This window comes from Lontra canadensis, unplaced genomic scaffold (genome assembly GCF_010015895.1).
Source record: "Lontra canadensis isolate GAN:19392208 unplaced genomic scaffold, GSC_riverotter_1.0 scaffold206, whole genome shotgun sequence".
NCBI lineage: Eukaryota > Metazoa > Chordata > Mammalia > Carnivora > Mustelidae > Lontra > Lontra canadensis.
Genome location: NW_022631200.1, coordinates 2117323 through 2134149, shown reverse-complemented (window position 1 = coordinate 2134149; position 16827 = coordinate 2117323).

Sequence of the window (16827 nt, the reverse complement as noted above, 5' to 3'; positions counted from 1 at the left end):
TGTTGGTCTCACAAAGGAGCTGAGGCAATCCAATGGAAAAAGAATAGGCTTGGGATGCCTGGGTGGCTCAGTCAGCTAAGCATCTGCCTTCAGCTCAGGTCATGATCCCAGGGTCCTGGGATCAAGTCCCACAACCAGCTCCCTGCTCAGAGGGGAGCCTGCTTCTCCCACTGCCTACTGCTCCCCCTGCTTGCACTGCTAGCCTTCACTATCTCTGACAATTAAATAAATAAAATCTTTAAAAAAAAAAAAGGATAGTCTTCAGCAAATGGCACTGGAACAAGTGGACAAGTGGACATCCACACCCAAGGAAAAATAAACAAACAAATAAATAAATAATATGCAATCTAGATACAGACCTTACATCCTTCATAAACATTTACTCAAAATAGATCACAGGGTGCCTGGGTGGCTCAGTCAGTTAAGTGTCTGCTTTTAGCTTGGGTCATGATCGCAGAGTCCTGGGATTGAGTCCAAAATAGGGCTCCCTGCTCTGCAGGGATCCTGCTTCTCCCTCTGCCACTCTCTCTCTCTGTCTCTCATGAATAAATAAATAAAATCTTTAAAAAAAAATCACAGACTTCAATGTAAAACACAAAATTATAACCCCCCCCCAGAAGATAACAGGAGAAAACCTAGATGACCTTAGGTTCTATAACTGTTTAGATGCAATACCAAGGGTATAATCCATGAAAAAATAATTGCTAAGTCAGATTTCATTAAAATTACAAATGTCTACACTATGAAAGACACTGTCAAGGGAATAAGAAGACAAGCCAGATATTGGGAGAAAACAAAAGACATATCTGACGAAGGACCATGATCCAAAATACACAAAGAACTATTAAAATTCAACAATAAGAAAACAAACAACTTGATTTTTTAAATGGGCAAAAGATCTATATGGACACCTCACCAAGAAGACACACACATAGCAAAAAAGCATATGAACAGATACTTGTCACCATGCATTGTTAGAAAATTGCAAACTGAAACAGTGAGATATGTTAAGGGTACATTTGAGAGGTATACTCCAAAAATGACACCACCAAACAGCAGGTGGAACAGCAGGAACTTGCATTCACTGTAGATGAGAAATGCAAAATGCGATAGCCACTTTGGAAGACAGATGAGGGTTTCTCACAAAATTAAATGACCTCTCATAAGATCCAGAAATCACACTCCTAGGTTTTTACCCAAGTGAATTGGACATTTATGTCCCCACAAAGTTCTGCACACAAGTGTTTATAGCAGCTTTATTCATTCATAGCTGCCAAAAGTTGTAAGAAACCAAGACGTCCCTCAGGAGATGAAAGAGTTAGTAACTGTGGTCCATGAACACAGATTCTAGTCAATCCTGAAAAGAATGGAAATGAGGTAAGGAGCCCTGAAAAGAAATGCAAGAACCTTAAATAAGTATTATTATTTTTTAAGATTTATTTATTTGAGGTCAGGGTGCAGAGGGACAGAGAGAATCCTCTATGCTGAGCTGAGCAGGGAGCCCCATGCAGGGCTAGGTCACAGGATATGGAGAAGATGACCTGAGCTGAAACTGACAGTCAGCTGCCCAACCAACCGAGTCACCCAGACACCCAGGTAGATGTTGCCTATCATGTGTACATGCCAATTAGACATGCCGGCAGGAAACAGGGGTGAGGAATGTGATGATGGTGGGCTCTTCTGTGACTCGTGAAGCACTGGAGGAATAACCATCTGTAGGGCTGAGTCATGAAGTCATCTTGTTCACATGGAGTTTTTGGCCTGTTATTCTGAAAAGAGTAAAATGTGTATGTCCTCAATTTTCAGAGGCATATTAATATGGCTCTGTCCATATTCATGTTATAAAGCTGGTACAAACTAGTAATATTCAATAATGGGAAAACAAAAGAATGAGTTTGACCTGTTATATATTAAATCTTATACAAGAAAAACAGAGAAACATATTTTTAGTTCTTGTGAGACACTTAGATATATTCACCACATATCAGACCACTAAGCAATATATATGCCTGTGCTCATGTATTCCATCAATCAGTACACCAGAAAATTAAAAAACAAAATACTAATTACAATAATGAACTGCTTTAATCTTAAGGTCCATTACATATACATATGCATACACACAAATGCACACACATTCTACTTATTTAATCAGTTAAAAATACATAGAATGTGGGGTCCCTGGGTGGCTCAATCATTTGGGTGTGTGTTTTTGGCTCAGGTTGTGGTCTTGGGATCCTGGGATGACACCCCAAGTCAGGCTTCTTGCTGGTCCAGGAGTCTGCTTCTTCTCCCACTCCCTCTCCTTCTCCTTCTGCCCCTCTCCGCCCAACCCCCGCAGTTTCATGCGTGCTTGAGCACACACTCTCTCTCTCTCTCAAATAAATATTTTAAAAATATGTAGCATGTATTTTTATTTTTCTATTTTAATTCTTATATCTTAGGGATGCCTGTGGCTTAGTTGGTTAAGCATTAGTCTCTTGATTTCAGCTCAGGTCATGATCTCATGATCATGGGATGGAGCCCCATGTCAGACTCTGTCAGACTCTGTGCTCAGCAGGAGCCTTCTTGAGATTCTCTCCATCTTTATGTCCCTCCCCTGCTGGCATACTCAATAAATAAATAATCCAAATAAATAATAAATAAACAAATGTGGATACTTTCATATTCTTAATAGTCAAACTATTTGATTATTTCTCATTGAGAATGTACTCATTAGGTGTATCTGTTAGGGTCTGTGGACCCAACATGGCAGGGTGCGGTGTTCCCCCACATGACACTAAGCAATTCAGACATGATCCACCCAGAGATAGCACTGGATTGCAGAGGGTAAGGGTTTGGTCCAACAGGATGGCCTCCTGAACCCTGTGTCCCACCCCAATATCCATTTCTCCCCCTTCTCCTTGTTATGCCCAAGTTTTTGTGTCTGAGAGACCACCAAGGAACCAACACCAATGTAATCACATGAGGGTTTATTTGACAAGCTTAAGCTTGGGCCCAAGTATAACTGACACAGTGGAATAGGGACTTGGACCCCGAACCAGATTACAGTCAGAATTTTTAAAGGCAGAGTAGGGGGGCACCTGGGTAGCTCAGTGGGTTAAAGCCTCTGCCTTTGACTCAGGTTATGATCCCAGGGTCCTGGGATGGAGCCCCACATCAGGTTCTCTGCTCAGTGGGGAGCCTGCTTCCCCTCCTCTCTCTGCCTGCCTCTCTGCCTACTTGTGGTCTCTGTCTGTCAAATAAATAAATAAAATCTTTTAAAAAAATAAAAATAAAGGCAGAGTAGGGGTGGACTCAGTGGTAGATGAGGACAAAGGGGATGTTCAGAAGGGCTATCAGGGTAAAGAAGACTGTCAGGATATTGGAGGCCTGGTTATTATCAAGCCAAGGCCGTTTTTCCCTCTAATGAGGCACTAACATGAAGACAATTAGGAGTTTCCTGGTTGAATGTCACATTTCTCCTATCAAGCGTCCTTGTTAGTGAGATTTAGGTTTAACTTTATTTCCATTTTCTTCTGCCTCAGCCTCCTTCAGTTTTATGGAGGGGAGGGCAATGTTAGGGCTTGAGGAACTGAGTTACTTGTAAATCTCTAGGACATTTATAAACCAAGGGAGACTCCTGCCTGGCAGGATTGTGATCTCTGCAAGTTAACTATTTGTTTTTCTTTTAGGGCAGCCAGGGGTGGCTGAGGAATGTCACACATACTACTGAGGGGAGGGGAGCAGGTGGAGAAGGGTTGCAAGGTGCCAGCTTTTGCTTTGTCAAGATGACTGTACTTATGTTAGGGCTAGACTCGAGGTGGGTACAGCCTTGTTTTTCTTGGCCTCCACACTCCTCCCACCGTGGCCTCACATCAGATGCCAGCCACCAGCCCCAGGCTGCCACCTCTGCTTCTCACTGACCTGCCACAGTTTGGTGGTGCCAACATCTTCCTCCTCAGGTTCAATTAATTTGCTAGAGTGACTCACAGAACTCAGGGAAACAATGACATAGCGGTGTTTTTTAAAGGACAGGAATGTACAGCCATATGAAGACATACCTAGAGCAAGACAGCAAACAAAGGAGCTTTTATCCTTTGGCATATGAAGCTGTTGAGGTTCTACAGGTCAGGAACCTTTCCAGAAACTGGGCTTTCAGGTTTTTTTGGAGGTTTAATTACATAGTCATGATTGACAAAGACACTGGCCACTGGCTGATTCCACCTCCAGCCTCTCTCCCCTCCCTGGAAGGCAAGGGGTGGGACTAAAATTCCCAACCCTCTAATCACAGGATTGAATTTCTGGACAACCCTGCCCTTTGGTGAAGGCCAAAAGTCACCTTCTTTAATAATGAGCCTATGGGGGTGGGGGTGGGGGTGTCCTGGGTGTCTCAGTCATTGAGCATCTGCCTTCTGTTCAGTTCATGATCCCAGGATCCTGGGATTGAGCCCTGCATTGGGCTCCCTGCTTGGCAGGAAGCCTGCTTCTCCTTCTCCCACTCCCCCTGCTTGTGTTCCCCCTCTCCCTGTGTCTCTCTCTGTCAAATAAACAAAATCTTAAAAAAAAAAAAAAAAGGAAGGAAGAAAGAATGAATAATGAGCCTCTCATTTCAATTCTATGACTCTGAAGCATTTTTAGGAACTGCAGATGAAAACCAAATATATCTGAAATAAATTTTGGTTACCTGAATGACCAAATACATATTTTGTATAAATCATGGTATCACAGGAGAGAATACTCAGAGATGTTTAGCCACAACTATGTTACATCTAATTACTGGAAATGAGAAAAATTAGTAAGCTGGACCTGAAATGGGACTTTTGTGGGACAGGAAAACTGGAAAGGAATCAAGCTTTCTGAAAGATAGCATTTTGGAAAGAAGAAAAACCACTGAGTCACCAAGCCTACAAGTTCTGGAAAGACTCTGGTTTCCCTCCCTCCTTTCTGGTGTTGAAGCAAAATGAAGAAACTTTTTTTTTTTTTTTTAAGGGAAAAGGAAGGGCGCCTTGGTGGTTCGATCATTAAGCATGATCGAACATGATTAAGCATGATGCCTTTGGTTCAGGTCATGATCCCAGATCCCAGCTCCCTGCTCAGCAGGAAGCCTGCCTCTCCCTCTCCCAGTCCCTCTACTTCTGCTACCTCTCTCACTGTGTCTTTCTCTGTCAAATAAATAAAGTCTTTAAAAAAGAAAAAAAGGAAAAGAGTTTATTTGAGCTCAAGTTAGGACAGTTGTGCCAGACACACAATCTTCACAAAGTAGACATGCTCCAGGAAAGGAACATTTAATGCAGGGCTCTGTGCTTTTTTGTATGTGAAGAGTTAAAAATCATCATGACAAAAGACATTCTGGAAAGCTATGGACTTTACCTTCAAGGCTGCATGATTTTAATCTTTCAGGAACCAGGGAGGTTTTTTTCCTTTATCTTTTTGCTTGCTCCTTTTTGGTTTTTTTTTTTTTCATTTGTTTTTGTTGTCATTTTGTTTTGTTTTTTGATGTTCCAGGTTTTTTTAATTTAAATTCAATTATCCAACATATAGTACATTATTAATTATTTTGATGTACGGCTCAGTGATTCATTAGTTGTGTATAACACACAGTGTTCATCACATCACATGCCCTCCTTAATATCCATCACCCAATTATCTTATCCCCCAACCACCCCCGCTCCAGCAACCCTCAGTTGGTTTCTTGTAATTAAGAGTCTCTCATGGTTTTTCTCCCTCTCTGATGACTTCCCATTCAAATTTCCCTCCCTTCCCCTATAGTTTCTGGGCTATGTCTTATATTCCCTATATGAGTGAAACTATATGATAATTGTCTTTCTCTGATTGACTTATTTTACTTAACATAATACCCTCCAGTTTTGTTTTTAACAAAGCAGGTGTACAATGTATACTCAAGGCAGAAATAAAGCCCACACTCTGAGGTTTTGCCAAGTCATTATGTCCTGGAATTGTTAAAGTGTAACTTCCCTAGGAGCCCAGAAGCAGGGCCCATAAGCACTAAAAGTTGAAAAATTCCTTTATTTTATCACTGGAAATCCTAAAAAGACTCTGTCCACCAAACACATAACCCTCTCCTCTGTCCCCACCCTCCCCACACCTGGTATTAACCCACACCACATCCTTTGGGGTAATCCTCAAAGATGCCCCCTTACCTGGAGGTGGAAAGGTAGACTTAGGCCAGCACTCAGAACTCCCTATTCTCTCAATTGTCTACATATGTCTGATGCAGACATAATAACCACAATAAAACAAACTTTCTTTTCTTTTTTTTTTTTTTTAAGTAATCCCTACACCCAAGGTTGGGGCTTAAACCCATGACATCAGGATCAACAGGTAGATGCTGTCCTGACTGAGCCAGCCAAGTTCCCCAGCTTCTACATTTCTCTATGGACCTTATTCGATCACACACTGAAAGGGATGTTCTGGCTACCTGCAGACCACAGGTTGTACTCGAGCCATCTGCAGGGGAAACAAGTTCAGCCCATGACTGAAGCTGCCTCAAGACATCCTACATGTGGGGCACCTGGGTGGCTCAGTGGGTTAAGCCTCTGCCTTCGGCTCAGGTCATGATCTCAAGGTCTTGGGATCGAGTCCCGCATCGGGCTCTCTGCTCTGCAGGGAGCCTGCTTCCTCCTCTCTCTCTCTCTCTCTCTCTCTCTGCCTGCCTCTCTGCCTACTTGTGATCTCTCTGTCAAAAAAATAAATAAAATCTTAAAAAAAAAAAAAAAAAAAGACATCCTACATGTGATTTCTCAAACAGGGCAGTCCTTTAGAATTACAAAAAAATATACCGGAGATTCTGATGGAATTGTATCATGTGGCTACCAATGGGGATTTTGAGATGTACTGTCCTAGATGATCATATTGAAAACTCTACAGGCATAAGTACTTGTCAAATTCAACTATATCTTTTTTTTTAATTTAAAAGATTTTATTTATTTATTTGACAGACAGAGATCACAAGTAGGCAGAGAGGCAGGCAGAGAGAGAGAGAGAGAGGAGGAAGCAGGCTCCTCACTGAGCAGAGAGCCCAATGCGGGGCTCGATCCCAGAACCCTGAGATCATGACCTGAGCCGAAGGCAGAGGCTTTAACCCACTGAGCCACCCAGGCGCCCCTCAACTATATCTTATAATATCTATGAACACTGAAGTTTTCAAAGTATTAGGATGTGGCTTTGGTAGCAGTTCTCAGATGGAAAAGATTTTTGCTATTAAGAATCAAGATTGGGGGGCGCCTGGGTGGTTCAGTGGGTTAAAGCCTCTGCCTTCAGCTCAGGTCAGGATTTCAGGGTCCTGGGATCAAGCCCCACATCTGGCTCTCTGCTCGGTGGGAAGCCTTCTTCCCTCCCCGCCCCACCTCCTGCCTCTGTGCCTACTAGTGATCTCTCTCTGTCAAATAAATAAATAAAATCTTTTTTTTTTTTTTTTTAAGAAAAATCAAGATTGGGGTGCCTGTCTGGCTCAGTTAGTGGAGGATCCAACTCTTGATCTTGGGGTTGTGAGTTCAAGCCTTTTGTTGGATACAGAGACTACTAAAACAAAAATAAAGACTCAGACCTAGGCAGTGTGCAAAGTGAAGTAAATCAGAGAAAGACAAATACCATAGGATTTCATTTATATGTGGAGTCTAAAAAACAATACAAACACAAAAAAAAACAAAACTCCTAAATGCAGAGAACAAATGGGTGCTTGCCAGAGAGAAATGCTGGGGTGATGGGTGAAATAGGTGAAAGGGATTAACACGTACAAACTCCCAGTTATAAAATAAATAAGTCAATATGGGAAACATAGTCAATAATACTGTAATTAACATTGTATGGTGAGTAAATTTATCATGGTGAGCACTGAGCAACATATAGAATTGTCGTATCGCTATGCTGTACAGCTGAAACTAATATAACATTGTATGTCCACTAAACTTCAATAATAAATGTTTAAAAAAAAGAATTGGGACCACTTCTCCATCAGCTTGCATTATATGTTCCAACTGTTTTCACGCTTTTGTATCTTCTTCATATGTTTTCATTGTTTGAGGAGAGTTGATCATTTTTTTAAAAATATTTTATTTATTTATTTGACAGAGAAAGATCACAAGTAGGCAGAGAGGCAGGCAGAGGTGTGGGGGGAAGCAGGCTCCCTGCCGAGCAAGACTCTGATGTGGGACTCAATCCCAAGACCCCGAGATCATGACCTGAGCCGAAGGCAGAGACTTAACCCACTGAGCCTCCCAGGTTCCCTGAGAGTTGGTCATTTTAAAGATAATCAACATGCCAATATCTCACCAGATTGTCAGGAAATCTTATAAAAGATGTTGAAACAAGTGAGAAATTTGAAACCTGTGAAAGATTTTGAAACTTGGTTTCCTTTCAGGGGAATGCTGGCATCCTAGGATTGATGTTATTGGTGCATGTTTCCCTCTGATGATTGGGATGAATCACAAACTCATTAGTTTTTGTCGCTGCTAAAATAGCTTATGATAGTTCTCTACAATAAAATATTTGTATTTAAGTACTGTTTCTTCTTACACTTTTGGTAAACGATGTGTTTTTGTTTTTTTAAGTAAGCTCTACACCCAATGTGGGGCTTAAAGTCATGCCCCTGAGACCAAGAGTTGCACGCTCTACCCACTGAGCCAGCCAGGTGCCCTAAGAAATACTCTTTATTCCACTTGAACACACACATAGTGAAGTTGCCTTGGTCCCTCCAGTCAATCTAGAAGTCTTTAAACTATAGCAAACACTCTTAGCCTCTGTGATTGATTATCTTATCTTTGAATATTTATAGATCATACATTCTTTCCTAGAAACAGCAGAGCACCTCTGCGCTTCACCAAACAGAAACCAGACCCCCTGTGTAATGTCCATGAACTAAGGAACCAGACCCCTGACACCCTTGCATAACCCCTGGGGCATAAGGAACCAGACCCCCTTGTACAAATTCTAAGCACTGAGATAACATCTGTAGCTGGTGTCATCAGAGTCTGCCTTCTCTCCAGGTGGCCAGACTCCTGAATCAAGCTCAAATTCCTTCCCAATCATTACTCATCTCTTGGGAAGCACCTGGGTAGCTCAGTGAGGTAAGTCTCCAACTCTTGATCATAGCTCAGGTCCTGATAGCAGGGCCTTGAGCTCAAGCCCCACATTGCCCCCCATGCTGGGTGTGGAGTATACTTAAAAAAAAAAAAAAGAAAAAGAAAAAAAATTCAGGTCTTGTCTCTTGGGTATTGGCTTTTTGAACCACAGGAACCTGGACTTCGGGTTCTGTAACAAAACATCTATCAAATGTGGGATTACAGTAGGGCAAAAAAAAATTCAGCGAACTGAAAAAAAAAAGTAGATATCATCCAACTATTTCAAGATACATGGATTTATGGCTCACCTCCAGCATATAATATATAGATCAACACACTGAAGATAGATGAACAAAGTAACTAGTAGCTATTTTCAAGGTTTTTTAAATTGATTTTTTAAAAAGATTTTATTTATTTATGTATTTGTCAGAGAGAGAGAGAGAGAGAGTGCACGCACAAGCAGGCAGAGGCAGAGAGAGAAGCAAGCTGCCCGACCAGCAGGGAGACCGATGTGGGACTTGATCCCAGGAGGCTGGGATCAGGACCTGAGCCGAAGGCAGTAGCTTAACCAGCTGAGCCACCCAGGCATCCTTAAATTGATTGTTTAAAAAAGAGTTCTTGGGGCACCCGGGCGGCTCAGTGGGTTAAAGCCTCTGCTTTCCGCTCAGGTCATGATCTCAGGGTCCTGGAACGAGCCCTGCATCTGGCTCTCTGCTCAGTGGGGAGCCTGCTTCTCCCTCTCTCTCTCTGCCTGCCTGTCTACCTCCTTGTGATCTCTATCTGTCAAATAAATAAATAAAATGTTTTAAAAAATAAAAAAATAAAAAATAAAAAAGATTTCTTTACTTATTTTAGAGAGAGGCTGTGTGCGTTAAGGGAAGGGCAGAGGGAGAGAATATCAAGCAGACTCCCCGCTGAGGACCGAGCCCTAGGAGGGACTCAATCTTAGGACCCATGAGATCGCGACCTGAGCTGAAATCAGAAGTCCCACACTCAACCCACTGAGCCACCCAGGTGCCCCTATTTGATGGTTTAAAGCAATAGATTGGTAACCTAAACCATCAGATTCCTGTCCACCCACCCACCCATCCTTGTCCCTTGAAAGCTGCTGGATCTGAACCCTCTGGTTGCTCAGCTGCCGGGCAGGTGGTGAAGAACGGAAGCTGTGTTCTGGTGGAAGTGGGCACAAAGCTGCACGTTCTGCACAGGCGCGGTATGCCTGACCCTTTCAGCTCGTGTACCCTGGGCAGACAGCTCCAGTCTGCCATCACCTAAATAAGCCATTCTCCCTCTCTGGGCTGCAGGTACAGGTCCGGGGTGGAGCCACGGTCGACACAGATCCCCGCCCACGTCCCAGCGCCCCTTCTCGCCTCCACCTGCTAGCAGAGGCAGCTTCAGACTCAAACCTTTCCCGCCTAGTAAGAGGAAAACATCTCAGCTTCCGGCCTAAGTGTCCACAGCACAGTAAGCTTTTACCCTGAACGGCTGGAAACGTTTACTGTAGAATAGTCAGGAGGCATTGCTAGGGGCTCCGCGCGATGCCGGAGGAACACAAACGGACCCAGACCAGGAGACCAAGCTCAGTCTGGCAGACGGGGCGGGGCACACGGGAAGCCGACTCCCCGCCCACTCGTAGACCCCGCCCCCGCCGCCGCTGCGGACCCGCCCCGTGCCCCGCCCAGCACTGCCCTGGCGTATTTCCGGCAGACCCGGAAGCGGAACCGGAGGAGTGGCGGTCTCCCTGGAGACGGTCCCTTTGCTTCCGCTTCAGGCTGTAGCGCGGCGGCCCTCAGTCGGCCAAGGTCCATGCGTGGGTGCGGGGGTGGTAGGATACTAAAGGCCCCTGTGTCCTCCGGTGATGAGCCCGGACGTTGCTGCGACCCGATCCCAGGGCTGGGTTTCGCATCGGTTGCCGGTAAAATCCCTGGGAGCCATCCCTGCTCCCTCTCCAGTTCTGGCGTGGGGACACCACCTGCCTCTTCGTTTCTCTGCTTGGTACCCTTGGCTCACCTTCCTCACGCAGCCGGTGGCGTGTGAAGGTCCCCACTAGTGGCCCGATGCCCCTCGCGGGGGCGCCGTCCCGCCAGCGGCCGCCCCCCCGCCAGCGGCCGCCCCCTGCCGGGTGTCCTCCCTGATCCTGGGCTTCTGCGCACCTCACCCTGTCTTGAGGCGCCACCCCCACAGCATCGTGAAGGGCCCCTTTCGCCTGGGCTTCTGCTCACTGTTGCTACCCCTGCAAAAGGTGACAGGCTCGTGTCCGTGACAAGTCGTGTTTGTTCCGTCCCCAGGCTCATCCCATGCAGGGGATGTGCTAGTCGTGCTGTGGCTCAGGGGCAGCTGTGCAACAGCCGCTTGATGTAAGAAAGATGTTAGGGCCTGAAGTGACGGCCACGAAAGAATTCTTGAGACGTCTTAATGCAAAAAGGTGGTTTTATTACAGCACCAGGACAGGACCTGTGGGCAGAAAGAGCTGCACTGGGGTCATGAGCGGCGGCCCATTATATACTTTAAAGTTGGGAGGGGGTTAGGGACAGCGTAAGTCTCTAAGGAATTTCGGAAACAAGGTTTCCAGGATCTTGCGGGGGCTAGCTGTTAGGGGAAGGTCATTTATTACCTCTAATAAAACCTTGGTCATGAGACCCTTCTGGTGTGTATCAGTGGGTCATATGCTTGGAGGATGATTCCAACACATATCTTGGCGGGGCTGCGGGGAAGGGGTAGGTTAGAGCTACAGGAAAATTCTAAAGGAGTTTTTACATGTTAAAGTAGACGTGCAGGATCCAGGGGTTGGGCTGGGATTTCCTTTTGCCCTTCGCGAAGTATTAACATCAAGGCAGCTGAGTTCCTAGAGGAAGGTCACTCTGCCTGTTTGAAGGACTTGTCATTGGGCTGTAGACAGTAAGGGCATTTAATAATTTCTCTTCTGCCTCTGTTTCCCACATCACAGCAGAGGGCTGGCATCCGCATCTTTTGGAGTCCCAAACAGACCAGGTTCTGCCATTCCTGCTGACAAAATTCAAAGCCAGAGAAACCAGTGGTGGTGAAAGGAAAAAGGGATTTGCTTCAGGGAGACGGACAGTGGGAAAACAGCAGATTAGCCTCTCAAAGACTGTTCTCCAAAGTATTGAAAATACTCCCAGGTTTCTAAGGAAAATGTACAGAAAAGGGGATGAGTAGTGCAGGTAGGCAGTGGAAGTCAAAGCGATGGCATCTGTGAGTCAATCATTGGTGGGGACAGGCTGGCTGAGGGCCATCCTTAACTGCATGAGGGGGTGGTTTCAGTTTCCCTCAAGATGATTTGTTCTCAGGATCTGCCATGTGAGCTGAGATTCGAGCTGGGAAGAAGAACCCAACCAGAAAGTTTGAGGTCAAAATGGAGGCACCTGAAGACCTCTTTTAGTGGCGTGTGTACAGCCCCAGTGCCCCACCGGAAAGAGTATTCCCCATACGAGGGTTTTGGGTTTTTTTGGTTTTTTTTGGTTTTTGTTTTGTATGTTTTTTTTGGTTTTTTGGTTTTGGGTTTGCTTTATTTTGTTCTTCCTATCCCTCTTTCCTCAAGTTTCATTTAAATTCAATTCCAAATTTATTATTTTTGTTAAATTTCCAGTGTTTTTCCTTTAAATTGTATCACAGATGAGGTCTGAAGAGTTTTATAATAATTATATATTGAAAAGACTCTAGTGTCCAGTACATAATTTTACACTATTTCATTGTGCATTTGATAAACATATGGGAGTCCTAATGCTGCTTTAACAAAGTACCACAAATAGGGATGCCTGGGTGGCTCAGTTGTTAAGTGTCTGCCTTCAGCTCAGGTCATGATTTCAGGGTCCTGGGATCAAGTCCTGAAAGAGACTCCTGCTCAGTAGGGAGCCTGCCTGTGTGCATTCTCTCTCTCTGTCTCTCTCAAATAAATAAAATCTTAAAAAAAATAAATTTACAACAAATAGGGTGGCCTAAAACAGAAATGTTAAAAAAAAAAAAAAAAGGCAAAACAAAACAAAAATGTATTTATTCCTAGTCCTGAGTGTGGAAGGTATCTGCAGGGCCATGTTCCCTCTGAAGCCTGTCAGGGAAAATCTTTCCTTGCTCTTCTAGCTTTTCTGATCTTTGTGAGCAGTGTTTGACTTTCCCTAGCTTGTGGTGTATCACTCCAATCCTTCATCTTCACAAGATGCATGTCTTTCTATAGGGACACCTGTCATACTGAATTAAAGGCCTGCTCTACCCCAGGATAACCTCATCTTAACTCATTATATCAGCGATGACCCCACTTCCAGTTAGATCACACTGAGGAAGCCAGGGGCCGTGGGCGGGTGGGTTAGGACTTAACAATATCTTCTCTGAGAAAAAGCACAGTTCAACTCACAATATTAAGGATATTGATGATCTCTTTTATTAAGTCAAAAACTAATTTAACCAGACCACCTGATATGTTTAATGTTATGTTCTCCTTTGCGCAAATCTAGAATGCCTCATAAGAAAAAGTCACAGTGTATTTGCTGATGGGAAATGCAACCCCTTCGATTTTTGGTTGCATTATTTTTTAATTACTGCTAGTAAAGCATTATTTTTTAATTACTGCTAGTAAAGCAGTCACTGTGTTAAGGGTTTGCTCTGCGTTCTTGTAGGGACACAAAGCAGGCTGCTCCAAAAAGTGGCACATAAAGGTTGTTTTGAGCTAAAAGTAATAAAAACCCAGCAGATGCAGGAAAGGCCCTCTGCTTCCCACGTAACTGCCTAATACACATCGGAAAGGTGAGCCTGCAGTAGGAAGACAAGGGTTAACCAAGGCCCCTCATCTGCCTGATGGAACAATCTTGTTTTTCCCAGCTTCTTTTTTCACCTTGCCAAGGAGTCTTCTTCCCTGTTCCTCTCCTTAGCTCAAGTAGCTCCGTGGTGCCTTGTTGTCTTTGGACTTGCATATCTGTCTGGGTTCCACGGACGTACGCCTGTCTCATGTCAATTTGATTCTAAGGCCAGTGAGAAGGACCACAGGTCAGGGGAAGGTCTCCCTCTCCGACATTCTCAATTCTCTTGTTAGTCTGACCTCAAAATACAATCTCTGCTGTTTCAGGTATGTAATCACGTCATCCATGAATAATAACAGTTCTAGCCTCCTACTGCCCTTGTCTTGTTTCCGCCTTTACCTGTTTCTCTGTGCCCCTGCTCAGGCACCCTGTATGTGGTGAACGGGGAGAGCCCAGACTGGGCCCCTACTCTCAGCCTCACTTTCATGAAAATGCTCTCAGTGTTGACTGCTGATCATACTGTTTGCTAAACATTCTTGCTGAGATACAATTTCAAATGTTGTATTTGGCATGATTTTACTACCAAATATCTTACTGATGGATCAACCATACTCAAATATGTTTTGTTTAAATCTTATTTTGAGGGGCACCTGAGTGGCTCAGTGGGTTAAGCCTCTGCCTTTGGCTCAGGTCATGATCCCAGGGATCTGGGATCCAGCTCTGCATCAGGCCCTCTGCCCAGTGGGGAGCCTGATTCCCTTCCTCTCCCTGCCTGCCTCTCTGCTTACTTGTGATCTCTGTCTGTCAAATAAGTAAATAAAATCTTTAAAAATTTAGAAACCTTTCTTCAGGGTTTCTCCTGTGATACAAATGGCATTATTGCTTTCTGCTATGATGCCGAGTTATGTGTGTGTGTGTGTATTCAAGAATCAATTAGATGGAGGACCTTTATTAGGAAGAAAGCTGATCATGATGTGGAAAACAAAGGCAGAAGAAAAAGTACTAATATCCTATGCCTACAGGTCATTGACATATCCTTGAAACAGGTAGAGTGACATTCCTCCAAGGATTCAACTGCTATGATGTTAATAGATTGCTAATGGGAAAAGACAATCCTGGCCTCAGCTCTCCAACCCCCACCAGGATCCTGTAAGTCTACTGTAACATAAAATATTTCCTTTGGAAACTTCCCTTTTCTCTCAAACCCCCTAGCTACCTATTGGTAAACATCCTCCAAGCAGATGGCCCAGGGATAAACATCCGAAGGGTCCCATGACTAAGGATTATTGGTTGGTAATAAATGACCTTTTCCCAAGAGCCAATAGCCCCCTCAAGGTCTGGGATACCTTGCTTCCAAAATTCCTTAGATACTTGTGCTATCCCAAACCCCCTCCAACTTGAAAGTATATAATGGGCCATGCCTCATGACAGAGTGCAGTCTTTCTGCCCCTGGGTCCTGTCCCCATGCTTTCAAAAAATCACCTTTTGCACCATAGACATCTCAAGAATTCTTTCCTTGCCATGGGTATCAAACTATAATGTTCTTTCCTACATGGATACCAGAGATTAACAGTTTATATCCCAAACAGTTGCCTACCTATAACAGACACATGAAAAAATGTCCAACATCATTAGCCACCAGGGAGAATCAAATCAAAACCACACTGAGATACCACCTTACACCAGTTAGAATGGCCAAAATTACAAGACAGGAAAGAAGTGTTGGAGAGGATGTGGAGAAAGGGGAACCCTCTTACACTGTTGCTGGGAATGCATGTTGGTGCAGCCACATTGAAAAACAGTGTGGAGATTCCCTGAGAAATTAAAAATAGAGCTACCCTATGACCCTGCAACTGCATTCCTGGGTATTTACCCCAAAGATACAGATGTAATAAAGAGAAGGGCCATCTGTACCACAATGTTCATAGCAACCATGACAACGGTCACCAAATGTGCAAAAAGCCAAGATGACCTTCAACACCTAAATGGATAAAGAAGCTCTGGTCCATATATACAATGGAGTATTATGCCTCCATCAGAAAGGATGAATACCCAACTTTTGTATCAACATGGATGGGACTGGAGGAGATTATGCTGAGTGAAATAAGTCAAGCAGAGAGAGTCAATTATCATACGGTTTCACTTACTTGTGGAGCATAAGGAATAACATGGAGGACATTAGGAGAAGGAGAGGAGAAGTGAGTTGGGTGAAATCAGAGGGGGAGATGAAGCATGAGAGACTGTTAACTTTGAGAAAGAAACTGAGGGTTATGGAGGGGATGGAGGTGGGGGGTTGGGTGAGCCTGGTGGTGGGTATTAAGGAGGGCATGTATTGCATGGAGCACTGGGTGTGGTGCATAAACAATGTTGGAACATTGGGGAAAAAAATATAATTGCAAGAAGAAGAAGAAGAAGAAGAAGGGGAAGGGGAAGAGGAAGAGGAAGAGTTGCCTACCTGGAGGACAAACCATTGTTTGATAAATATTTCATCTTTCCTTTCTCCTCTGAATATAATCCCCTCTTTGGAAATTTGAAATCCTACCTCCTCCTTCTTAAGTCACCACGACACAGAAGCTTCAATCACCTGTCCTTGAGACTCATGTCTTTCTCATTCCCATAATTAAGAACTTCATTGTTTTCTGTACTGAAAATGTCTTACATTATTTTAAGTCTTACACCAGCCGAAGAATTGAGAACAGCGCAGGAAAAACAAACTTTCCTCTCCTCACATTCATCCTGTTGTGTGAACTGATCTCCAGGCTTCAGACCCGGAACAGAATGTGCAGACAGAGCTGGGGATCAAGGGCAGTGGGAGCTTCATTGCTTTGCCAGCCAAGGAGGCCTCAGCAGGTCGGGGCCTTCAAACCCAGAGCCCACCTGGGGAAAGGGCTGGGGTTTGTAGGGAAATATGGGATTATGTCCAATTTCCAGAGGAATTGTGTCTGTGCTGACAGCCCTGTTCATTATCTTGTCAGGGTGGAACCAGGTTCCTGAAACAAAGGGCTGAGAAGTGA